This window comes from Pelobates fuscus, chromosome 2, assembly GCF_036172605.1.
Source record: "Pelobates fuscus isolate aPelFus1 chromosome 2, aPelFus1.pri, whole genome shotgun sequence".
Lineage (NCBI taxonomy): Eukaryota > Metazoa > Chordata > Amphibia > Anura > Pelobatidae > Pelobates > Pelobates fuscus.
The window spans coordinates 65,116,378-65,141,440 of NC_086318.1; the positions used below are offsets into that span (position 1 = coordinate 65,116,378).

The 25,063-nt window shown below is 40.3% G+C and overlaps 12 non-coding genes across 12 annotated transcripts; all 12 read left to right on the forward strand.

Moving 5' to 3' along the window:
• Nucleotides 1-1,180: 1,180 nt before the first annotated feature.
• On the forward strand, nucleotides 1,181-1,253 carry TRNAK-CUU (transfer RNA lysine (anticodon CUU)). The gene has a single exon. It is a non-coding gene; the product is annotated as a tRNA-Lys (tRNA).
• Nucleotides 1,254-2,387: 1,134 nt separating this feature from the next.
• TRNAK-CUU (transfer RNA lysine (anticodon CUU)) lies at nucleotides 2,388-2,460 on the forward strand. The gene has a single exon. It is a non-coding gene; the product is annotated as a tRNA-Lys (tRNA).
• An 8,080-nt stretch (nucleotides 2,461-10,540) lies between these two features.
• On the forward strand, nucleotides 10,541-10,613 carry TRNAK-CUU (transfer RNA lysine (anticodon CUU)). The gene has a single exon. It is a non-coding gene; the product is annotated as a tRNA-Lys (tRNA).
• A 3,430-nt stretch (nucleotides 10,614-14,043) lies between these two features.
• On the forward strand, nucleotides 14,044-14,116 carry TRNAK-CUU (transfer RNA lysine (anticodon CUU)). The gene has a single exon. It is a non-coding gene; the product is annotated as a tRNA-Lys (tRNA).
• A 1,134-nt stretch (nucleotides 14,117-15,250) lies between these two features.
• Nucleotides 15,251-15,323, forward strand: TRNAK-CUU (transfer RNA lysine (anticodon CUU)). Its single transcript has one exon. It is a non-coding gene; the product is annotated as a tRNA-Lys (tRNA).
• Nucleotides 15,324-16,762: 1,439 nt separating this feature from the next.
• On the forward strand, nucleotides 16,763-16,835 carry TRNAK-CUU (transfer RNA lysine (anticodon CUU)). The gene has a single exon. It is a non-coding gene; the product is annotated as a tRNA-Lys (tRNA).
• Nucleotides 16,836-17,969: 1,134 nt separating this feature from the next.
• On the forward strand, nucleotides 17,970-18,042 carry TRNAK-CUU (transfer RNA lysine (anticodon CUU)). The gene has a single exon. It is a non-coding gene; the product is annotated as a tRNA-Lys (tRNA).
• A 542-nt stretch (nucleotides 18,043-18,584) lies between these two features.
• TRNAK-CUU (transfer RNA lysine (anticodon CUU)) lies at nucleotides 18,585-18,657 on the forward strand. The gene has a single exon. It is a non-coding gene; the product is annotated as a tRNA-Lys (tRNA).
• A 2,340-nt stretch (nucleotides 18,658-20,997) lies between these two features.
• TRNAK-CUU (transfer RNA lysine (anticodon CUU)) lies at nucleotides 20,998-21,070 on the forward strand. The gene has a single exon. It is a non-coding gene; the product is annotated as a tRNA-Lys (tRNA).
• A 1,224-nt stretch (nucleotides 21,071-22,294) lies between these two features.
• On the forward strand, nucleotides 22,295-22,367 carry TRNAK-CUU (transfer RNA lysine (anticodon CUU)). Its single transcript has one exon. It is a non-coding gene; the product is annotated as a tRNA-Lys (tRNA).
• A 1,291-nt stretch (nucleotides 22,368-23,658) lies between these two features.
• TRNAK-CUU (transfer RNA lysine (anticodon CUU)) lies at nucleotides 23,659-23,731 on the forward strand. The gene has a single exon. It is a non-coding gene; the product is annotated as a tRNA-Lys (tRNA).
• Nucleotides 23,732-24,865: 1,134 nt separating this feature from the next.
• Nucleotides 24,866-24,938, forward strand: TRNAK-CUU (transfer RNA lysine (anticodon CUU)). Its single transcript has one exon. It is a non-coding gene; the product is annotated as a tRNA-Lys (tRNA).
• The last annotated feature ends 125 nt before the right edge of the window (nucleotides 24,939-25,063 follow it).

Sequence of the window (25,063 nt, forward strand, 5' to 3'; positions counted from 1 at the left end):
AACAAGAGCTACTATGGCCCATTATATCCTTCACTGTTTCTGATTGTTTTACGAGTCTAGGAATGCCAACCTGGAGACGTTTCATTACAGGGTGGATTGCTTGAATCTTATAGGGTAAAGTGATATGATTTTTCTCTTGTTTAAGAAGGTAAATTTTATATCATACATTAAGATAGAGAGCTTTGCGAGTTCCCTCTTTCCCTCTGTCCACCCTTTGCTTCCGCAAAGCTCTCTCGGAATGCAGACTTGAAGACTTTTCATTACAGGGTGAATTATACTCTTAATCTCAGGGTCGTGGGTTCGAGCCCCACGTTGGGCGAGATGTGTTAACAAATTGCTACCTTAGAATATAAGGAATTAAGTCATATTATTTCCATAAGAGCAATGAAGCCATTGTTTAAGAAGGCAACTTTATATGGTTCAGTGGAGCTAAATCTCACCTTCCAACATAAGCAACTAGGGTCTATGATCTCTTTCACCATCAGGCCAGGAGAAATGAAACAATCCAAAAGGGGTAGGTTTTCAATGCTAATCACATGTTACTGGACACAGTCTAACTGAATACAATCTAAATTAAACCCCACTGTCAGACAAGAGCTACTATGGCCCATCATTTCCTTCACCATTTCTAATTGTTTTACGACTCTAGAAATGCAGACTTGGAGACTTCTCGTTATGATCCAAAAATGGAGATTTTCAAATCTTATCACCTGGACAGAAACTAAGGGATTAAAATCAAAACTAGATCTCACTGTGGAACAAGAGCTACTATGGCCCATTATATCCTTCACTGTTTCTGATTGTTTTACGAGTCTAGGAATGCCAACCTGGAGACGTTTCATTACAGGGTGGATTGCTTGAATCTTATAGGGTAAAGTGATATGATTTTTCTCTTGTTTAAGAAGGTCAATTTTATATCATACATTAAGATAGAGAGCTTTGCGAGTTCCCTCTTTCCCTCTGTCCACCCTTTGCTTCCACAAAGCTCTCTCGGAATGCAGACTTGAAGACTTTTCATTACAGGGTGAGTTCTATAGGGTAAAGTGATCTGATTTTTCTCTTGTTTAAGAAGGTAAATTTATATATTATATTAAATAGTTAAACCAAGATAGAGAGCTTTGCAAGCTCTCTCCATCCACCCTTTGCATCCAAAGTCAGAGCATAATGCATGTAGGAATCAGCCCGGCTAGCTCAGTCGGTAGAGCATGAGACTCTTAATCTCAGGGTCATGGGTTCGAGCCCCACGTTGGGCGAGATATGTAATTTTATGTCTCCTTTATTGAAAAAAATAAAAAAAGAAGGAAGGTGCTTACGTTTGGCCTAGGGAATCATAAAAGTCACCATATATTAGAGCAGATTGTATATTTGAAAAACATAGAAGGTGAAGAAACAGGAGTGTAGTTCTTTGGAAAAGTGTGTCAAGCAATTTAATTGTTGTAAGACGATTGAGGAATTCTTACAAAACATTTTAGTAGAGGGAGATTTTCAAATCTAACCATAAACCAGTGGACACAACCTAGCAGGGGAACATGTTAACAAAATGCTACCTTAGAATATAAGGAATTAAGTCATATTATTTCCATAAGAGCAATTAAGCCATTGTTTAAGAAGGCAACTTTATATGGTTCAGTGGAGCTAAATCTCACCTTCCAACATAAGCAACTAGGGTCTATGATCTCTTTCACCATCAGGCCAGGAGAAATGAAACAATCCAAAAGGGGTAGGTTTTCAATGCTAATCACATGTTACTGGACACAGTCTAACTGAATACAATCTAAATTAAACCCCACTGTCAGACAAGAGCTACTATGGCCCATCATTTCCTTCACCATTTCTAATTGTTTTACGACTCTAGAAATGCAGACTTGGAGACTTCTCGTTATGATCCAAAAAGGGGAGATTTTCAAATCTTATCACCTGGACAGAAACTAAGGGATTAAAATCAAAACTAGATCTCACTGTGGAACAAGAGCTACTATGGCCCATTATATCCTTCACTGTTTCTGATTGTTTTACGAGTCTAGGAATGCCAACCTGGAGACGTTTCATTACAGGGTGGATTGCTTGAATCTTATAGGGTAAAGTGATATGATTTTTCTCTTGTTTAAGAAGGTAAATTTTATATCATACATTAAGATAGAGAGCTTTGCGAGTTCCCTCTTTCCCTCTGTCCACCCTTTGCTTCCGCAAAGCTCTCTCGGAATGCAGACTTGAAGACTTTTCATTACAGGGTGAGTTCTATAGGGTAAAGTGATCTGATTTTTCTCTTGTTTAAGAAGGTAAATTTATATATTATATTAAATAGTTAAACCAAGATAGAGAGCTTTGCAAGCTCTCTCCATCCACCCTTTGCATCCGAAGTCAGAGCATAACGCATGTAGGAATCAGCCCGGCTAGCTCAGTCGGTAGAGCATGAGACTCTTAATCTCAGGGTCGTGGGTTCGAGCCCCACGTTGGGCGAGATATGTAATTTTATGTCTCCTTTATTGAAAAAAATTAGAAAAGAAGGAAGGTGCTTACGTTTGGCCTAGGGAATCATAAAAGTCACCATATATTAGAGCAGATTGTATATTTGAAAAACATAGAAGGTGAAGAAACAGGAGTGTAGTTCTTTGGAAAAGTGTGTCAAGCAATTTAATTGTTGTAAGACGATTGAGGAATTCTTACAAAACATTTTAGTAGAGGGAGATTTTCAAATCTAACCATAAACCAGTGGACACAACCTAGCAGGGGAACATGTTAACAAAATGCTACCTTAGAATATAAGGAATTAAGTCATATTATTTCCATAAGAGCAATGAAGCCATTGTTTAAGAATGCAACTTTATATGTTTCAGTGGAGCTAAATCTCACCTTCCAACATAAGCAACTAGGGTCTATGATCTCTTTCACCATCAGGCCAGGAGAAATGAAACAATCCAAAAGGGGTAGGTTTTCAATGCTAATCACATGTTACTGGACACAGTCTAACTGAATACAATCTAAATTAAACCCCACTGTCAGACAAGAGCTACTATGGCCCATCATTTCCTTCACCATTTCTAATTGTTTTACGACTCTAGAAATGCAGACTTGGAGACTTCTCGTTATGATCCAAAAAGGGGAGATTTTCAAATCTTATCACCTGGACAGAAACTAAGGGATTAAAATCAAAACTAGATCTCACTGTGGAACAAGAGCTACTATGGCCCATTATATCCTTCACTGTTTCTGATTGTTTTACGAGTCTAGGAATGCCAACCTGGAGACGTTTCATTACAGGTTGGATTGCTTGAATCTTATAGGGTAAAGTGATATGATTTTTCTCTTGTTTAAGAAGGTAAATTTTATATCATACATTAAGATAGAGAGCTTTGCAAGTTCCCTCTTTCCCTCTGTCCACCCTTTGCTTCCGCAAACCCTCTGGAATGCAGACTTGAAGACTTTTCATTACAGGGTGAATTATACTCTTAATCTCAGGGTCGTGGGTTCGAGACCCACGTTGGGCGAGATGTGTTAACAAATTGCTACCTTAGAATATAAGGAATTAAGTCATATTATTTCCATAAGAGCAATGAAGCCATTGTTTAAGAAGGCAACTTTATATGGTTCAGTGGAGCTAAATCTCACCTTCCAACATAAGCAACTAGGTGTCAGGGTACCTGTGGTCTCTACCTCCGAAAGAGGTAGAGACTTAGCTGTTCCTCCATCCAGACGGTCTGATGGCTCCCTTCCCCGCGGTCTATCCGGTCATGCTAGGCCGGCCGCGAAGGAGTGACTGCCTTTTACAGCATCTAGGCAGGAAGTAGTCATCAGGACACTCCCCCGGAACAACCTGTCAGTCAATGGCTGCAGGACCAATCAGGACGCCTTGGAGGCGTGGTTACTGCTCTGAACAGGGTATTTAACAGAGCTTCTTTCATTAGCTCATTGCCCTGTCGTGGTTCTAGCTTGTTCTAGTCACTCAGTGCTTGTGTATTCTATTATCCCTTTTGGTTTTGACCTGGCTTGTTTGCCTTACTCTGCTTATCTCTGTTACCCTTGATTTGGCTTGTCTCTCGCTTACCTGTCTTCTGTTACCCTCGACCTCGGCTTGTCTTTGACCATTCTATACTGTACTACTTACGTTAGTCCGGCCATTCTAAGGTCCGGTATACGTATCTGGCTACTGTTTGTACTCTGCGTGTTGGATCCCTGTCCCGATCCTGACATTACGACAGGGCCAATGGATCCTGCAAGTACAAACAGTCAGCTGGCTGCTCCTGATCCTAGGTTTGAAGCCATGGATCACAGAATGGATCAGATGGCGCTTGCGCTACAGGCTCTATTAGCTTGTGCCAATAACCCACCAGAGGAGATACGGAATACCCCTGTTTCTCCTGTCGGTTCAGGTCTAGAGGTAGCCACAGTGGGTGCTTCTTCTCACATTACCCCCCCAGTACGCTATGGTGGGGCTCCTGAGAAGTGTCGTGGTTTTTTAAACCAAATTAGTATCCACTTTGAATTGCAACCTCGCTCTTATCCTACAGATAGGGCAAAAGTAGGATTTATTATCACCCTACTCATTGAGAAAGCACTGAGATGGGCCAACCCACTATGGGAGAACGATAATCCATTAGTTTATAACTATAACGCATTTGTAGCTGCTTTTAGAAGAACATTTGACCCTCCAGGTAGAAAGGTTAATGCAGCCAGATTACTGTTGCGCCTGAGACAGGAGAACCAAACACTGGTGGATTATGCACTAGAGTTCAGGTCTCTGGCGGCAGAAATCAAGTGGAATGAGCAGGCGTATATGGATGTATTTTTGAATGGCCTATCTGATGTAATCCTTGATGAGGTTGCTACCAGAGAACTCCCTGAGAATTTAGAGGATTTAATTTCGTTCATCTCTCGTATAGATGAACGTCTAAGAGAGAGACAGAACACTCGAGAGAGGAACCAGAGACCTTCTTTTAGGTTTGCTCCCGCTGTTCCAAGTCCTGACTCCACGATATCTTTGCTTACTGAACCTATGCAGATAGGGTATACCCGCCTCTCTGAGGAGGAAAGACAGCACAGGAGAAGAGAGGGTTTGTGTATGTATTGTGGAGCCAAGGGTCATTTACTCTCGAACTGTTCTAACCGCCCGGGAAACGCTCGCACCTAAGTCTCTCTAGAGGACAGGCCTTGGGTGTTTCTATTTTGTCCTCTACTCCTGATTATAAAGATCACAGGCTTCTGCTACCAGTTTCCTTAACTTGGGGGAAGGAAGTAGTAAGGGCTATGGCATTGATAGATTCCGGTGCTGCTGAGAATTTTATCGACCAAGCCTTTGCTAGTAAGAACAATTTCCCATCCCAGCTAAGGGAGACACCTTTGGCCGTTGAGGCCATAGATGGTAGACCACTACTAGACCCTGTTATCTTTCGTGAGACCATACCCATTAATCTAAATGTGGGTATCCTACACGTGGAGAATTTATCTCTTCTGCTCATTTCGTCTCCTTCCGTTCCCATAGTTCTGGGGTACCCATGGTTGAAAAAACATAACCCTATTATCGATTGGGAGTTAGGAGAGATACTCTCGTGGGGCCAGGGCTGCCAGGATCGGTGTTTGTGCAAGGTTTCTCCATTAGCTAATATTAACATACCGGAGAATCCTACTCAGTCCACAGAAAGACAAATACCAGACCTTTACCTAGACTTAAGGGCAGTGTTTGACAAGAAGAATGCCGATTCTTTGCCTCCACACAGGTCATTTGACTGTAAGATTAAGCTTCTACCCGGCACTATGCCTCCGAGGGGCCATGTATATCCTTTGTCTGTTCAGGAAAACTCGGTTCTAGAGGAGTATATTCGGGAGAATTTAGAAAAGGGATTCATCAGGAGGTCTTCTTCTCCGGCCGGGGCTGGGTTCTTTTTCATTAAGAAGAAGGATGGCACGCTGAGACCTTGTATCGATTACCGAGGCTTGAATAAAATAACTGTCAGAAATGCCTATCCTATCCCACTGATTACCGAGTTATTTGATCGTCTTAAGGGCTCCAAAATCTTCACCAAGTTAGATCTCAGAGGGGCTTACAATTTGGTGAGAATCCAGCAAGGTCACGAGTGGATGACGGCATTCAATACCCGGTATGGCCATTACGAATACACTGTTATGCCATTTGGACTATGCAATGCTCCTGCAGTATTTCAAGATTTGATTAATGAGGTACTTAGGGAGTTTCAGCATGATTGTGTTATTGTTTACCTGGACGACATACTAATACACTCTAAGGAGATTGAGACTCACCATAGACAGGTCAGAAAGGTATTACACAAGCTGCTGCAACATGGTCTATATTGCAAATTGGAGAAGTGCAGTTTTGATCAGTCTCAGGTAGACTTTCTTGGATACGTGATTTCTGGGGAGGGTTTTAAAATGGATCCTGTAAAACTTCAATCTATTTTAGACTGGCCCTTGCCCAAAGGACTCAAGGCTATCCAAAGGTTTATTGGTTTTTCCAACTACTATAGGCGCTTCATTAAAGGATACTCCTCTATCATTGCGCCTATTACCAATATGACCAAACAAGGGGCTGATACTAAGTTCTGGTCTAAGGAAGCTCTGGGTGCTTTCAAGACTCTCAAGGAACTTTTTGCCTCGGCTCCCATTCTAGTTCATCCTGATACGACTCTGCCTTTTTTGCTCGAGGTCGATGCCTCTGAGACAGCAGTTGGGGCTGTTCTGTCTCAAAGGTTAGGGGTGGATAAACCGTTACACCCTTGTGGTTTCTTCTCTAAGAAATTTTCTGGGCCTGAGAGCAGATATGACATCGGGGAAAGGGAACTGTTAGCAGTCATTAAAGCCTTAAAGGAGTGGAGACATTTGTTGGAGGGGACCCTACACCCTATTACGATTTTGACGGACCACAAAAACTTGTCCTATATTGGGGAGGCTAAGCGCTTATCCTCTAGACAAGCTCGTTGGTCCTTATTCCTGACTCACTTCAATTATGTACTGACTTACAGACCTGGTTCTAAAAACTCTAAAGCCGATGCATTATCTCGCCAATATGAACCTTCTACTGTACCTGAACCAGTTCTTTCTTCTATAGTTCCGAAATGCAATATCATTGCTAATACGAATCTCAGGATTCATTCTCCATTACTGGCCGAGATCATTAAGTTGCAACATCTAGCACCTAAACGGACTCCTGCGGGCCGTCATTTCGTTCCTCCTGCTCTTCAACTGGAACTTTTACAGTGTTTACATAATAGCAAGATGGCGGGACATCCTGGTATTCGCAAAACTTACGCGTTGATCTCTAAGGACTTCTGGTGGCCTGCTTTACGGAGGGATACTGAGGAGTTCATCGCTGCATGTGAAGTTTGTACTAAAACCAAACAACCCCATACGCTTCCATGTGGATTCCTGCAACCCTTGGAGGTTCCAGAAAAACCATGGTCCTGTTTGGCCATGGACTTTATTGTCGATCTACCCATCTCTAAAAGACAGACTGTTATCCTCACCGTGGTTGACAGGTTTACTAAGATGGCACACTTCATTCCCCTGCCTAAACTCCCGTCTTCTCCCGAATTGGCAGAGATATTCGCTAAGGAGATTTTTCGCCTACATGGGATACCCTCTCAAATTGTATCGGACAGAGGCTCCCAATTTGTTTCCCGCTTTTGGAGGTCCTTCTGCTCTCAACTTGGTATTAAATTAAACTTTTCTTCTGCCTATCATCCTCAGTCTAACGGAGCTGCTGAACGTACCAACCAGAAAATTGAACAATATTTACGATGCTTTGTTTCTGAACACCAGGATGATTGGGTCGGTTTGATTCCTTGGGCGGAGTTTGCACACAACAATCTCGTTTGCGATTCTACTCATTCAAGCCCCTTCTTCATGAATTATGGTTTTCATCCATCTATTCTTCCTTCGGATTCCCCTTCCCAGGGGGTGCCGTCGGTTGATGTTCATGTTGCCAATTTGAGGAAGTTGTGGGATCAAACTCGACAAATCCTTGTGCACAACTCTATGTTGGTCAAGAAACACGCTGATAAACGTAGAAGGGCGGCTCCGGTCTTTGTTCCAGGTGATAGGGTATGGCTGAGCACGAGGAACATCCGTTTAAAAGTGCCCTCCATGAAGTTCGCTCCTCGTTATATTGGACCCTACAGGGTGCTGACCCGTATCAATCCAGTTGCGTATCGTTTAGCTCTTCCTAATACCTTACGCATCCCGAACTCGTTTCACGTTTCATTGCTGAAACCACTCATATGTAACAGATTTTCCTCCACAATAGCCCCTCCTCGCCCCGTTCAGGTGGAGGGTCAGGAGGAGTATGAGGTTAACTCTATTATTGATTCTCGAATCTCCCGGGGGAGAGTACAATATCTGGTTGATTGGAAGGGATATGGTCCTGAGGAGAGGAGTTGGGTACCTCAGGAGGATGTTCATGCTCCCCGTCTCCGCAGGGCGTATCACTCTCGCTTCCCATCTCGTCCCGGTTCATTCCGCCCGGTGGGCGTATCTGAGAGGGGGGGTACTGTCAGGGTACCTGTGGTCTCTACCTCCGAAAGAGGTAGAGACTTAGCTGTTCCTCCATCCAGACGGTCTGATGGCTCCCTTCCCCGCGGTCTATCCGGTCATGCTAGGCCGGCCGCGAAGGAGTGACTGCCTTTTACAGCATCTAGGCAGGAAGTAGTCATCAGGACACTCCCCCGGAACAACCTGTCAGTCAATGGCTGCAGGACCAATCAGGACGCCTTGGAGGCGTGGTTACTGCTCTGAACAGGGTATTTAACAGAGCTTCTTTCATTAGCTCATTGCCCTGTCGTGGTTCTAGCTTGTTCTAGTCACTCAGTGCTTGTGTATTCTATTATCCCTTTTGGTTTTGACCTGGCTTGTTTGCCTTACTCTGCTTATCTCTGTTACCCTTGATTTGGCTTGTCTCTCGCTTACCTGTCTTCTGTTACCCTCGACCTCGGCTTGTCTTTGACCATTCTATACTGTACTACTTACGTTAGTCCGGCCATTCTAAGGTCCGGTATACGTATCTGGCTACTGTTTGTACTCTGCGTGTTGGATCCCTGTCCCGATCCTGACACTAGGGTCTATGATCTCTTTCACCATCAGGCCAGGAGAAATGAAACAATCCAAAAGGGGTAGGTTTTCAATGCTAATCACATGTTACTGGACACAGTCTAACTGAATACAATCTAAATTAAACCCCACTGTCAGACAAGAGCTACTATGGCCCATCATTTCCTTCACCATTTCTAATTGTTTTACGACTCTAGAAATGCAGACTTGGAGACTTCTCGTTATGATCCAAAAAGGGGAGATTTTCAAATCTGATCCCCTGGACAGAAACTAAGGGATTAAAATCAAAACTAGATCTCACTGTGGAACAAGAGCTACTATGGCCCATTATATCCTTCACTGTTTCTGATTGTTTTACGAGTCTAGGAATGCCAACCTGGAGACGTTTCATTACAGGGTGGATTGCTTGAATCTTATAGGGTAAAGTGATATGATTTTTCTCTTGTTTAAGAAGGTACATTTTATATCATACATTAAGATAGAGAGCTTTGCGAGTTCCCTCTTTCCCTCTGTCCACCCTTTGCTTCCGCAAAGCTCTCTCGGAATGCAGACTTGAAGACTTTTCATTAAAGGGTGAATTATACTCTTAATCTCAGGGTCGTGGGTTCGAGACCCACGTTGGGCGAGATGTGTTAACAAATTGCTACCTTAGAATATAAGGAATTAAGTCATATAATTTCCATAAGAGCAATGAAGCCATTGTTTAAGAAGGCAACTTTATATGGTTCAGTGGAGCTAAATCTCACCTTCCAACATAAGCAACTAGGGTCTATGATCTCTTTCACCATCAGGCCAGGAGAAATGAAACAATCCAAAAGGGGTAGGTTTTCAATGCTAATCACATGTTACTGGACACAGTCTAACTGAATACAATCTAAATTAAACCCCACTGTCAGACAAGAGCTACTATGGCCCATCATTTCCTTCACCATTTCTAATTGTTTTACGACTCTAGAAATGCAGACTTGGAGACTTCTCGTTATGATCCAAAAATGGAGATTTTCAAATCTTATCACCTGGACAGAAACTAAGGGATTAAAATCAAAACTAGATCTCACTGTGGAACAAGAGCTACTATGGCCCATTATATCCTTCACTGTTTCTGATTGTTTTACGAGTCTAGGAATGCCAACCTGGAGACGTTTCATTACAGGGTGGATTGCTTGAATCTTATAGGGTAAAGTGATATGATTTTTCTCTTGTTTAAGAAGGTCAATTTTATATCATACATTAAGATAGAGAGCTTTGCGAGTTCCCTCTTTCCCTCTGTCCACCCTTTGCTTCCGCAAAGCTCTCTCGGAATGCAGACTTGAAGACTTTTCATTACAGGGTGAGTTCTATAGGGTAAAGTGATCTGATTTTTCTCTTGTTTAAGAAGGTAAATTTATATATTATATTAAATAGTTAAACCAAGATAGAGAGCTTTGCAAGCTCTCTCCATCCACCCTTGGCATCCAAAGTCAGAGCATAATGCATGTAGGAATCAGCCCGGCTAGCTCAGTCGGTAGAGCATGAGACTCTTAATCTCAGGGTCGTGGGTTCGAGCCCCACGTTGGGCGAGATATGTAATTTTATGTCTCCTTTATTGAAAAAAATAAAAAAAGAAGGAAGGTGCTTACGTTTGAAAAGAAAATGTTACCTGCGCTTTTTCCTTAATCCCTATGTATATTTAGACAAATGGAGGTCATTTAGTTGCTCCAATGGCCATTGGAGGGATGCCCGCCTGCCAACGTCAAGGCAGACCCCCCCTAAGCGGGTCCTAACACTGACCCTTCAGCCTGCTTCCTTGAGCTTCTGGCAAAGATATCTCTAATGAGACAGAAAGGGGCATTTTTTATATACACCCCTTTACTTATTAACCCTTAATAGGGAACACATGGGATGGATAGCAGCATTGTAACCAGGCTGTGTGATACAAAGTAAATACAAATACAAAAAAAAAAAAAGAAGAGAAGTCCTGCGCTTAAGCTGCAAGGACTACAACACACATCAGCCCCAATATATAGTAAAAACCAAAGAAAAGAAAATGTTACCTGCGCTTTTTCCTTAATCCCTATGTATATTTAGACAAATGGAGGTCATTTAGTTGCTCCAATGGCCATTGGAGGGATGCCCGCCTGCCAACGTCAAGGCAGACCCCCCCTAAGCGGGTCCTAACACTGACCCTTCAGCCTGCTTCCTTGAGCTTCTGGCAAAGATATCTCTAATGAGACAGAAAGGGGCATTTTTTATATACACCCCTTTACTTATTAACCCTTAATAGGGAACACATGGGATGGATAGCAGCATTGTAACCAGGCTGTGTGATACAAAGTAAATACAAATACAAAAAAAAAAGAAGAGAAGTCCTGCGCTTAAGCTGCAAGGACTACAACACACATCAGCCCCAATATATAGTAAAAACCAAAGAAAAGAAAATGTTACCTGCGCTTTTTCCTTAATCCCTATGTATATTTAGACAAATGGAGGTCATTTAGTTGCTCCAATGGCCATTGGAGGGATGCCCGCCTGCCAACGTCAAGGCAGACCCCCCCTAAGCGGGTCCTAACACTGACCCTTCAGCCTGCTTCCTTGAGCTTCTGGCAAAGATATCTCTAATGAGACAGAAAGGGGCATTTTTTATATACACCCCTTTACTTATTAACCCTTAATAGGGAACACATGGGATGGATAGCAGCATTGTAACCAGGCTGTGTGATACAAAGTAAATACAAATACAAAAAAAAAGAAGAGAAGTCCTGCGCTTAAGCTGCAAGGACTACAACACACATCAGCCCCAATATATAGTAAAAACCAAAGAAAAGAAAATGTTACCTGCGCTTTTTCCTTAATCCCTATGTATATTTAGACAAATGGAGGTCATTTAGTTGCTCCAATGGCCATTGGAGGGATGCCCGCCTGCCAACGTCAAGGCAGACCCCCCCTAAGCGGGTCCTAACACTGACCCTTCAGCCTGCTTCCTTGAGCTTCTGGCAAAGATATCTCTAATGAGACAGAAAGGGGCATTTTTTATATACACCCCTTTACTTATTAACCCTTAATAGGGAACACATGGGATGGATAGCAGCATTGTAACCAGGCTGTGTGATACAAAGTAAATACAAATACAAAAAAAAAGAAGAGAAGTCCTGCGCTTAAGCTGCAAGGACTACAACACACATCAGCCCCAATATATAGTAAAAACCAAAGAAAAGAAAATGTTACCTGCGCTTTTTCCTTAATCCCTATGTATATTTAGACAAATGGAGGTCATTTAGTTGCTCCAATGGCCATTGGAGGGATGCCCGCCTGCCAACGTCAAGGCAGACCCCCCCTAAGCGGGTCCTAACACTGACCCTTCAGCCTGCTTCCTTGAGCTTCTGGCAAAGATATCTCTAATGAGACAGAAAGGGGCATTTTTTATATACACCCCTTTACTTATTAACCCTTAATAGGGAACACATGGGATGGATAGCAGCATTGTAACCAGGCTGTGTGATACAAAGTAAATACAAATACAAAAAAAAAGAAGAGAAGTCCTGCGCTTAAGCTGCAAGGACTACAACACACATCAGCCCCAATATATAGTAAAAACCAAAGAAAAGAAAATGTTACCTGCGCTTTTTCCTTAATCCCTATGTATATTTAGACAAATGGAGGTCATTTAGTTGCTCCAATGGCCATTGGAGGGATGCCCGCCTGCCAACGTCAAGGCAGACCCCCCCTAAGCGGGTCCTAACACTGACCCTTCAGCCTGCTTCCTTGAGCTTCTGGCAAAGATATCTCTAATGAGACAGAAAGGGGCATTTTTTATATACACCCCTTTACTTATTAACCCTTAATAGGGAACACATGGGATGGATAGCAGCATTGTAACCAGGCTGTGTGATACAAAGTAAATACAAATACAAAAAAAAAAGAAGAGAAGGTGCTTACGTTTGGCCTAGGGAATCATAAAAGTCACCATATATTAGAGCAGATTGTATATTTGAAAAACATAGAAGGTGAAGAAACAGGAGTGTAGTTCTTTGGAAAAGTGTGTCAACCAATTTAATTGTTGTAAGACGATTGAGGAATTCTTACAAAACATTTTAGTAGAGGGAGATTTTCAAATCTAACCATAAACCAGTGGACACAACCTAGCAGGGGAAAATGTTAACAAATTGCTACCTTAGAATATAAGGAATTAAGTAATATTATTTCCATAAGAGCAATGAAGCCATTGTTTAAGAAGGCAACTTTATATGGTTCAGTGGAGCTAAATCTCACCTTCCAACATAAGCAACTAGGGTCTATGATCTCTTTCACCATCAGGCCAGGAGAAATGAAACAATCCAAAAGGGGTAGGTTTTCAATGCTAATCACATGTTACTGGACACAGTCTAACTGAATACAATCTAAATTAAACCCCACTGTCAGACAAGAGCTACTATGGCCCATCATTTCCTTCACCATTTCTAATTGTTTTACGACTCTAGAAATGCAGACTTGGAGACTTCTCGTTATGATCGAAAAAGGGGAGATTTTCAAATCTTATCACCTGGACAGAAACTAAGGGATTAAAATCAAAACTAGATCTCACTGTGGAACAAGAGCTACTATGGCCCATTATATCCTTCACTGTTTCTGATTGTTTTACGAGTCTAGGAATGCCAACCTGGAGACGTTTCATTACAGGGTGGATTGCTTGAATCTTATAGGGTAAAGTGATATGATTTTTCTCTTGTTTAAGAAGGTAAATTTTATATCATACATTAAGATAGAGAGCTTTGCGAGTTCCCTCTTTCCCTCTGTCCACCCTTTGCTTCCGCAAAGCTCTCTCGGAATGCAGACTTGAAGACTTTTCATTACAGGGTGAGTTCTATAGGGTAAAGTGATCTGATTTTTCTCTTGTTTAAGAAGGTAAATTTATATATTATATTAAATAGTTAAACCAAGATAGAGAGCTTTGCAAGCTCTCTCCATCCACCCTTTGCATCCGAAGTCAGAGCATAATGCATGTAGGAATCAGCCCGGCTAGCTCAGTCGGTAGAGCATGAGACTCTTAATCTCAGGGTCGTGGGTTCGAGCCCCACGTTGGGCGAGATATGTAATTTTATGTCTCCTTTATTGAAAAAAATAAAAAAAGAAGGAAGGTGCTTACGTTTGGCCTAGGGAATCATAAAAGTCACCATATATTAGAGCAGATTGTATATTTGAAAAACATAGAAGGTGAAGAAACAGGAGTGTAGTTCTTTGGAGAAGTGTGTCAACCAATTTAATTGTTGTAAGACGATTGAGGAATTCTTACAAAACATTTTAGTAGAGGGAGATTTTCAAATCTTACCATAAACCAGTGGACACAACCTAGCAGGGGAAAATGTTAACAAATTGCTACCTTAGAATATAAGGAATTAAGTCATATTATTTCCATAAGAGCAATGAAGCCATTGTTTAAGAAGGCAACTTTATATGGTTCAGTGGAGCTAAATCTCACCTTCCAACATAAGCAACTAGGGTCTATGATCTCTTTCACCATCAGGCCAGGAGAAATGAAACAATCCAAAAGGGGTAGGTTTTCAATGCTAATCACATGTTACTGGACACAGTCTAACTGAATACAATCTAAATTAAACCCCACTGTCAGACAAGAGCTACTATGGCCCATCATTTCCTTCACCATTTCTAATTGTTTTACGACTCTAGAAATGCAGACTTGGAGACTTCTCGTTATGATCCAAAAAGGGGAGATTTTCAAATCTTATCACCTGGACAGAAACTAAGGGATTAAAATCAAAACTAGATCTCACTGTGGAACAAGAGCTACTATGGCCCATTATATCCTTCACTGTTTCTGATTGTTTTACGAGTCTAGGAATGCCAACCTGGAGACGTTTCATTACAGGGTGGATTGCTTGAATCTTATAGGGTAAAGTGATATGATTTTTCTCTTGTTTAAGAAGGTAAATTTTATATCATACATTAAGATAGAGAGCTTTGCGAGTTCCCTCTTTCCCTCTGTCCACCCTTTGCTTCCGCAAAGCTCTCTCGGAATGCAGACTTGAAGACTTTTCATTACAGGGTGAGTTCTATAGGGTAAAGTGATCTGATTTTTCTCTTGTTTAAGAAGGTAAATTTATATATTATATTAAATAGTTAAACCAAGATAGAGAGCTTTGCAAGCTCTCTCCATCCACCCTTTGCATCCGAAGTCAGAGCATAATGCATGTAGGAATCAGCCCGGCTAGCTCAGTCGGTAGAGCATGAGACTCTTAATCTCAGGGTCGTGGGTTCGAGCCCCACGTTGGGCGAGATATGTAATTTTATGTCTCCTTTATTGAAAAAAATAAAAAAAGAAGGAAGGTGCTTACGTTTGGCCTAGGGAATCATAAAAGTCATCATATATTAGAGCAGATTGTATATTTGAAAAACATAGAAGGTGAAGAAACAGGAGTGTAGTTCTTTGGAAAAGTGTGTCAAACAATTTAATTGCTAGCTAGCTCAGTCGGTAGAGCATGAGACTCTTAATCTCAGGGTCGTGGGTTCGAGCCCCACGTTGGGCGATAAATGTAATTTTATGTCTCCTTTATTGAAAAAAATAAAAAAAGAAGAAAGGTGCTTACGTTTGGCCTAGGGAATCATAAAAGTCACCATATATTAGAGCAGATTGTATATTTGAAAAACATAGAAGGTGAAGAAACAGGAGTGTAGTTCTTTGGAAAAGTGTGTCAAGCTATTTAATTGTTGTAAGACGATTGAGGAATTCTTACAAAACATTTTAGTAGAGGGAGATTTTCAAATCTAACCATAAACCAGTGGACACAACCTAGCAGGGGAACATGTTAACAAAATGCTACCTTAGAATATAAGGAATTAAGTCATATTATTTCCATAAGAGCAATGAAGACATTGTTTAAGAATGCAACTTTATATGGTTCAGTGGAGCTAAATCTCACCTTCCAACATAAGCAACTAGGGTCTATGATCTCTTTCACCATCAGGCCAGGAGAAATGAAACAATCCAAAAGGGGTAGGTTTTCAATGCTAATCACATGTTACTGGACACAGTCTAACTGAATACAATCTAAATTAAACCCCACTGTCAGACAAGAGCTACTATGGCCCATCATTTCCTTCACCATTTCTAATTGTTTTACGACTCTAGAAATGCAGACTTGGAGACTTCTCGTTATGATCGAAAAAGGGGAGATTTTCAAATCTTATCACCTGGACAGAAACTAAGGGATTAAAATCAAAACTAGATCTCACTGTGGAACAAGAGCTACTATGGCCCATTATATCCTTCACTGTTTCTGATTGTTTTACGAGTCTAGGAATGCCAACCTGGAGACGTTTCATTACAGGGTGGATTGCTTGAATCTTATAGGGTAAAGTGATATGATTTTTCTCTTGTTTAAGAAGGTAAATTTTATATCATACATTAAGATAGAGAGCTTTGCGAGTTCCCTCTTTCCCTCTGTCCACCCTTTGCTTCCGCAAAGCTCTCTCGGAATGCAGACTTGAAGACTCTTCATTACAGGGTGAATTATGCTCTTAATCTCAGGGTCGTGGGTTCGAGCCCCACGTTGGGCGAGATGTGTTAACAAATTGCTACCTTAGAATATAAGGAATTAAGTTTAAGGTAAATTTATATATTATATTAAATAGTTAAACCAAGATAGAGAGCTTTGCAAGCTCTCTCCATCCATCCTTTGCATCCGAAGTCAGAGCATAATGCATGTAGGAATCAGCCCGGCTAGCTCAGTCGGTAGAGCATGAGACTCTTAATCTCAGGGTCGTGGGTTCGAGCCCCACGTTGGGCGAGATATATAATTTTATGTCTCCTTTATTGAAAAAAATAAAAAAAGATGGAAGGTGCTTACGTTTGGCCTAGGGAATCATAAAAGTCACCATATATTAGAGCAGATTGTATATTTGAAAAACATAGAAGGTGAAGAAACAGGAGTGTAGTTCTTTGGAAAAGTGTGTCAAGCAATTTAATTGTTGTAAGACGATTGAGGAATTCTTACAAAACATTTTAGTAGAGGGAGATTTTCAAATCTAACCATAAACCAGTGGACACAACCTAGCAGGGGAACATGTTAACAAAATGCTACCTTAGAATATAAGGAATTAAGTCATATTATTTCCATAAGAGCAATGAAGCCATTGTTTAAGAATGCAACTTTATATGGTTCAGTGGAGCTAAATCTCACCTTCCAACATAAGCAACTAGGGTCTATGATCTCTTTCACCATCAGGCCAGGAGAAATGAAACAATCCAAAAGGGGTAGGTTTTCAATGCTAATCACATGTTACTGGACACAGTCTAACTGAATACAATCTAAATTAAACCCCACTGTCAGACAAGAGCTACTATGGCCCATCATTTCCTTCACCATTTCTAATTGTTTTACGACTCTAGAAATGCAGACTTGGAGACTTCTCGTTATGATCGAAAAAGGGGAGATTTTCAAATCTTATCACCTGGACAGAAACTAAGGGATTAAAATCAAAACTAGATCTCACTGTGGAACAAGAGCTACTATTGCCCATTATATCCTTCACTGTTTCTGATTGTTTTACGAGTCTAGGAATGCCAACCTGGAGACGTTTCATTACAGGGTGGATTGCTTGAATCTTATAGGGTAAAGTGATATGATTTTTCTCTTGTTTAAGAAGGTAAATTTTATATCATACATTAAGATAGAGAGCTTTGCGAGTTCCCTATTTCCCTCTGTCCACCCTTTGCTTCCGCAAAGCTCTCTCGGAATGCAGATTTGAAGACTTTTCATTACAGGGTGAGTTCTATAGGGTAAAGTGATCTGATTTTTCTCTTGTTTAAGAAGGTAAATTTATATATTATATTAAATAGTTAAACCAAGATAGAGAGCTTTGCAAGCTCTCTCCATCCACTCTTTGCATCCGAAGTCAGAGCATAATGCATGTAGAAATCAGCCCGGCTAGCTCAGTCGGTAGAGCATGAGACTCTTAATCTCAGGGTCGTGGGTTCGAGCCCCATGTTGGGCGAGATATGAAATTTTATGTCTCCTTTATTGAAAAAAAGAAGGAAAGTGCTTACGTTTGGCCTAGGGAATCATAAAAGTCACCTATATTAGAGCAGATTGTATATTTGAAAAACATAGAAGGTGAAGAAACAGGAGTGTAGTTCTTTGGAAAAGTGTGTCAAGCTATTTAATTGTTGTAAAACGATTGAGGAATTCTTACAAAACATTTTAGTAGAGGGAGATTTTCAAATCTAACCATAAACCAGTGGACACAACCTAGCAGGGGAACATGTTAACAAAATGCTACCTTAGAATATAAGGAATTATACTCTTAATCTCAGGGTCGTGTGTTCGAGCCCCACGTTGGGCGAGATGTGTTAACAAATTGCTACCTTAGAATATAAGGAATTAAGTCATATTATTTCCATAAGAGCAATGAAGCCATTGTTTAAGAAGGCAACTTTATATATTATATTAAATAGTTAAACCAAGATAGAGAGCTTTGCAAGCTCTCTCCATCCACCCTTTGCATCCGAAGTCAGAGCATAATGCATGTAGGAATCAGCCCGGCTAGCTCAGTCGGTAGAGCATGAGACTCTTAATCTCAGGGTCGTGGGTTCGAGCCCCACGTTGGGCGAGATATGTAATTTTATGTCTCCTTTATTGAAAAAAATAAAAAAAGAAGGAAGGTGCTTACGTTTGGCCTAGGGAATCATAAAAGTCACCATATATTAGAGCAGATTGTATATTTGAAAAACATAGAAGGTGAAGAAACAGGAGTGTAGTTCTTTGGAAAAGTGTGTCAAGCAATTTAATTGTTGTAAGACGATTGAGGAATTCTTACAAAACATTTTAGTAGAGGGAGATTTTCAAATCTAACCATAAACCAATGGACACAACCTAGCAGGGGAAAATGTTAACAAATTGCTACCTTAGAATATAAGGAATTAAGTCATATTATTTCCATAAGAGCAATGAAGCCATTGTTTAAGAAGGCAACTTTATATGTTTCAGTGGAGCTAAATCTCACCTTCCAACATAAGCAACTAGGATCTATGATCTCTTTCACCATCAGGCCAGGAGAAATGAAACAATCCAAAAGGGGTAGGTTTTCAATGCTAATCACATGTTACTGGACACAATCTAACTGAATACCATCTAAATTAAACCCCACTGTCAGACAAGAGCTACTATGGCCCATCATTTCCTTCACCATTTCTAATTGTTTTACGACTCTAGAAATGCAGACTTGGAGACTTCTCGTTATGATCGAAAAAGGGGAGATTTTCAAATCTTATCACCTGGACAGAAACTAAGGGATTAAAATCAAAACTAGATCTCACTGTGGAACAAGAGCTACTATGGCCCATTATATCCTTCACTGTTTCTGATTGTTTTACGAGTCTAGGAATGCCAACCTGGAGACGTTTCATTACAGGGTGGATTGCTTGAATCTTATAGGGTAAAGTGATATGATTTTTCTCTTGTTTAAGAAGGTAAATTTTATATCATACATTAAGATAGAGAGCTTTGCGAGTTCCCTCTTTCCCTCTGTCCACCCTTTGCTTCCGCAAAGCTCTCTCGGAATGCAGACTTGAAGACTTTTCATTACAGGGTGAGTTCTATAGGGTAAAGTGATCTGATTTTTCTCTTGTTTAAGAAGGTAAATTTATATATTATATTAAATAGTTAAACCAAGATAGAGAGCTTTGCAAGCTCTCTCCATCCACCCTTTGCATCCGAAGTCAGAGCATAATGCATGTAGGAATCAGCCCGGCTAGCTCAGTCGGTAGAGCATGAGACTCTTAATCTCAGGGTCTTGGGTTCGAGCCCCACGTTGGGCGAGATATGTAATTTTATGTCTCCTTTATTGAAAAAAATAAAAAAAGATGGAAGGTGCTTACGTTTGGCCTAGGGAATCATAAAAGTCACCATATATTAGAGCAGATTGTATATTTGAAAAACATAGAAGGTGAAGAAACAGGAGTGTAGTTCTTTGGAAAAGTGTGTCAAGCAATTTAATTGTTGTAAGACGATTGAGGAATTCTTACAAAACATTTTAGTTGAGGGAGATTTTCAAATCTAACCATAAACCAGTGGACACAACCTAGCAGGGGAACATGTTAACAAAATGCTACCTTAGAATATAAGGAATTAAGTCATATTATTTCCACAAGAGCAATGAAGCCATTGTTTAAGAATGCAACTTTATATGGTTCAGTGGAGCTAAATCTCACCTTCCAACATAAGCAACTAGGGTCTATGATCTCTTTCACCATCAGGCCAGGAGAAATGAAACAATCCAAAATGGGTAGGTTTTCAATGCTAATCACATGTTACTGGACACAATCTAACTGAATACAATCTAAATTAAACCCCACTGTCAGACAAGAGCTACTATGGCCATCATTTCCTTCACCATTTCTAATTGTTTTACGACTCTAGAAATGCAGACTTGGAGACTTCTCGTTATGATCGAAAAAGGGGAGATTTTCAAATCTTATCACCTGGACAGAAACTAAGGGATTAAAATCAAAACTAGATCTCACTGTGGAACAAGAGCTACTATGGCCCATTATATCCTTCACTGTTTCTGATTGTTTTACGAGTCTAGGAATGCCAACCTGGAGACGTTTCATTACAGGGTGGATTGCTTGAATCTTATAGGGTAAAGTGATATGATTTTTCTCTTGTTTAAGAAGGTAAATTTTATATCATACATTAAGATAGAGAGCTTTGCGAGTTCCCTCTTTCCCTCTGTCCACCCTTTGCTTCCGCAAAGCTCTCTCGGAATGCAGACTTGAAGACTTTTCATTACAGGGTGAGTTCTATAGGGTAAAGTGATCTGATTTTTCTCTTGTTTAAGAAGGTAAATTTATATATTATATTAAATAGTTAAACCAAGATAGAGAGCTTTGCAAGCTCTCTCCATCCACCCTTTGCATCCGAAGTCAGGGCATAATGCATGTAGGAATCAGCCCGGCTAGCTCAGTCGGTAGAGCATGAGACTCTTAATCTCAGGGTCGTGGGTTCGAGCCCCACGTTGGGCGAGATATGTAATTTTATGTCTCCTTTATTGAAAAAAATAAAAAAAGATGGAAGGTGCTTACGTTTGGCCTAGGGACTCATAAAAGTCACCATATATTAGAGCAGATTGTATATTTGAAAAACATAGAAGGTGAAGAAACAGGAGTGTAGTTCTTTGGAAAAGTGTGTCAAGCAATTTAATTGTTGTAAGACGATTGAGGAATTCTTACAAAACATTTTAGTTGAGGGAGATTTTCAAATCTAACCATAAACCAGTGGACACAACCTAGCAGGGGAACATGTTAACAAAATGCTACCTTAGAATATAAGGAATTAAGTCATATTATTTCCACAAGAGCAATGAAGCCATTGTTTAAGAATGCAACTTTATATGGTTCAGTGGAGCTAAATCTCACCTTCCAACATAAGCAACTAGGGTCTATGATCTCTTTCACCATCAGGCCAGGAGAAATGAAACAATCCAAAATGGGTAGGTTTTCAATGCTAATCACATGTTACTGGACACAATCTAACTGAATACAATCTAAATTAAACCCCACTGTCAGACAAGAGCTACTATGGCCCATCATTTCCTTCACCATTTCTAATTGTTTTACGACTCTAGTAATGCAGACTTGGAGACTTCTCGTTATGATCGAAAAAGGGGAGATTTTCAAATCTTATCACCTGGACAGAAACTAAGGGATTAAAATCAAAACTAGATCTCACTGTGGAACAAGAGCTACTATGGCCCATTATATCCTTCACTGTTTCTGATTGTTTTACGAGTCTAGGAATGCCAACCTGGAGACGTTTCATTACAGGGTGGATTGCTTGAATCTTATAGGGTAAAGTGATATGATTTTTCTCTTGTTTAAGAAGGTAAATTTTATATCATACATTAAGATAGAGAGCTTTGCGAGTTCCCTCTTTCCCTCTGTCCACCCTTTGCTTCCGCAAAGCTCTCTCGGAATGCAGACTTGAAGACTTTTCATTACAGGGTGAATTATACTCTTAATCTCAGGGTCGTGGGTTCGAGCCCCACGTTGGGCGAGATGTGTTAACAAATTGCTACCTTAGAATATAAGGAATTAAGTCATATTATTTCCATAAGAGCAATGAAGCCATTGTTTAAGAAGGTAAATTTATATATTATATTAAATAGTTAAACCAAGATAGAGAGCTTTGCAAGCTCTCTCCATCCACCCTTTGCATCCGAAGTCAGAGCATAATACATGTAGGAATCAGCCCGGCTAGCTCAGTCGGTAGAGCATGAGACTCTTAATCTCAGGGTCGTGGGTTCGAGCCCCATGTTGGGCGAGATATGTAATTTTATGTCTCCTTTATTGAAAAAAAGAAGGAAAGTGCTTACGTTTGGCCTAGGGAATCATAAAAGTCACCATATATTAGAGCAGATTGTATATTTGAAAAACATAGAAGGTGAAGAAACAGGAGTGTAGTTCTTTGGAAAAGTGTGTCAAGCAATTTAATTGTTGTAAAACGATTGAGGAATTCTTACAAAACATTTTAGTAGAGGGAGATTTTCAAATCTAACCATAAACCAGTGGACACAACCTAGCAGGGGAACATGTTAACAAAATGCTACCTTAGAATATAAGGAATTATACTCTTAATCTTAAACCAGTGGACACAACCTAGCAGGGGAACATGTTAACAAAATGCTACCTTAGAATATAAGGAATTATACTCTTAATCTCAGGGTCGTGTGTTCGAGCCCCACGTTGGGCGAGATGTGTTAACAAATTGCTACCTTAGAATATAAGGAATTAAGTCATATTATTTCCATAAGAGCAATGAAGCCATTGTTTAAGAAGGCAACTTTATATGGTTCAGTGGAGCTAAATCTCACCTTCCAACATAAGCAACTAGGGTCTATGATCTCTTTCACCATCAGGCCAGGAGAAATGAAACAATCCAAAAGGGGTAGGTTTTCAATGCTAATCACATGTTACTGGACACAGTCTAACTGAATACAATCTAAATTAAACCCCACTTTTAGACAAGATCTATTATGGCCCATCATTTCCTTCACCATTTCTAATTGTTTTACGACTCTAGAAATGCAGACTTGGAGACTTCTCGTTATGATCGAAAAAGGGGAGATTTTCAAATCTTATCACCTGGACAGAAACTAAGGGATTAAAATCAAAACTAGATCTCACTGTGGAACAAGAGCTACTATGGCCCATTATATCCTTCACTGTTTCTGATTGTTTTACGAGTCTAGGAATGCCAACCTGGAGACGTTTCATTACAGGGTGGATTGCTTGAATCTTATAGGGTAAAGTGATATGATTTTTCTCTTGTTTAAGAAGGTAAATTTTATATCATACATTAAGATAGAGAGCTTTGCGAGTTCCCTCTTTCCCTCTGTCCACCCTTTGCTTCCGCAAAGCTCTCTCGGAATGCAGACTTGAAGACTTTTCATTACAGGGTGAGTTCTATAGGGTAAAGTGATCTGATTTTTCTCTTGTTTAAGAAGGTAAATTTATATATTATATTAAATAGTTAAACCAAGATAGAGAGCTTTGCAAGCTCTCTCCATCCACCCTTTGCATCCGAAGTCAGAGCATAATGCATGTAGGAATCAGCCCGGCTAGCTCAGTCGGTAGAGCATGAGACTCTTAATCTCAGGGTCGTGGGTTCGAGCCCCACGTTGGGCGAGATATGTAATTTTATGTCTCCTTTATTGAAAAAAATAAAAAAAGAAGGAAGGTGCTTACGTTTGGCCTAGGGAATCATAAAAGTCACCATATATTAGAGCAGATTGTATATTTGAAAAACATAGAAGGTGAAGAAACAGGAGTGTAGTTCTTTGGAAAAGTGTGTCAAGCAATTTAATTGTTGTAAGACGATTGAGGAATTCTTACAAAACATTTTAGTAGAGGGAGATTTTCAAATCTAACCATAAACCAGTGGACACAACCTAGCAGGGGAACATGTTAACAAAATGCTACCTTAGAATATAAGGAATTAAGTCATGTTATTTCCACAAGAGCAATGAAGCCATTGTTTAAGAATGCAACTTTATATGGTTCAGTGGAGCTAAATCTCACCTTCCAACATAAGCAACTAGGGTCTATGATCTCTTTCACCATCAGGCCAGGAGAAATGAAACAATCCAAAAGGGATAGGTTTTCAATGCTAATCACATGTTACTGGACACAATCTAACTGAATACAATCTAAATTAAACCCCACTGTCAGACAAGAGCTACTATGGCCCATCATTTCCTTCACCATTTCTAATTGTTTTACGACTCTAGAAATGCAGACTTGGAGACTTCTCGTTATGATCGAAAAAGGGGAGATTTTCAAATCTTATCACCTGGACAGAAACTAAGGGATTAAAATCAAAACTAGATCTCACTGTGGAACAAGAGCTACTATGGCCCATTATATCCTTCACTGTTTCTGATTGTTTTACGAGTCTAGGAATGCCAACCTGGAGACGTTTCATTACAGGGTGGATTGCTTGAATCTTATAGGGTAAAGTGATATGATTTTTCTCTTGTTTAAGAAGGTAAATTTTATATCATACATTAAGATAGAGAGCTTTGCGAGTTCCCTCTTTCCCTCTGTCCACCCTTTGCTTCCGCAAAGCTCTCTCGGAATGCAGACTTGAAGACTTTTCATTACAGGGTGAGTTCTATAGGGTAAAGTGATCTGATTTTTCTCTTGTTTAAGAAGGTAAATTTATATATTATATTAAATAGTTAAACCAAGATAGAGAGCTTTGCAAGCTCTCTCCATCCACCCTTTGCATCCGAAGTCAGAGCATAATGCATGTAGGAATCAGCCCGGCTAGCTCAGTCGGTAGAGTATGAGACTCTTAATCTCAGGGTCGTGGGTTCGAGCCCCATGTTGGGCGAGATATGTAATTTTATGTCTCCTTTATTGAAAAAAAGAAGGAAAGTGCTTACGTTTGGCCTAGGGAATCATAAAAGTCACCATATATTAGAGCAGATTGTATATTTGAAAAACATAGAAGGTGAA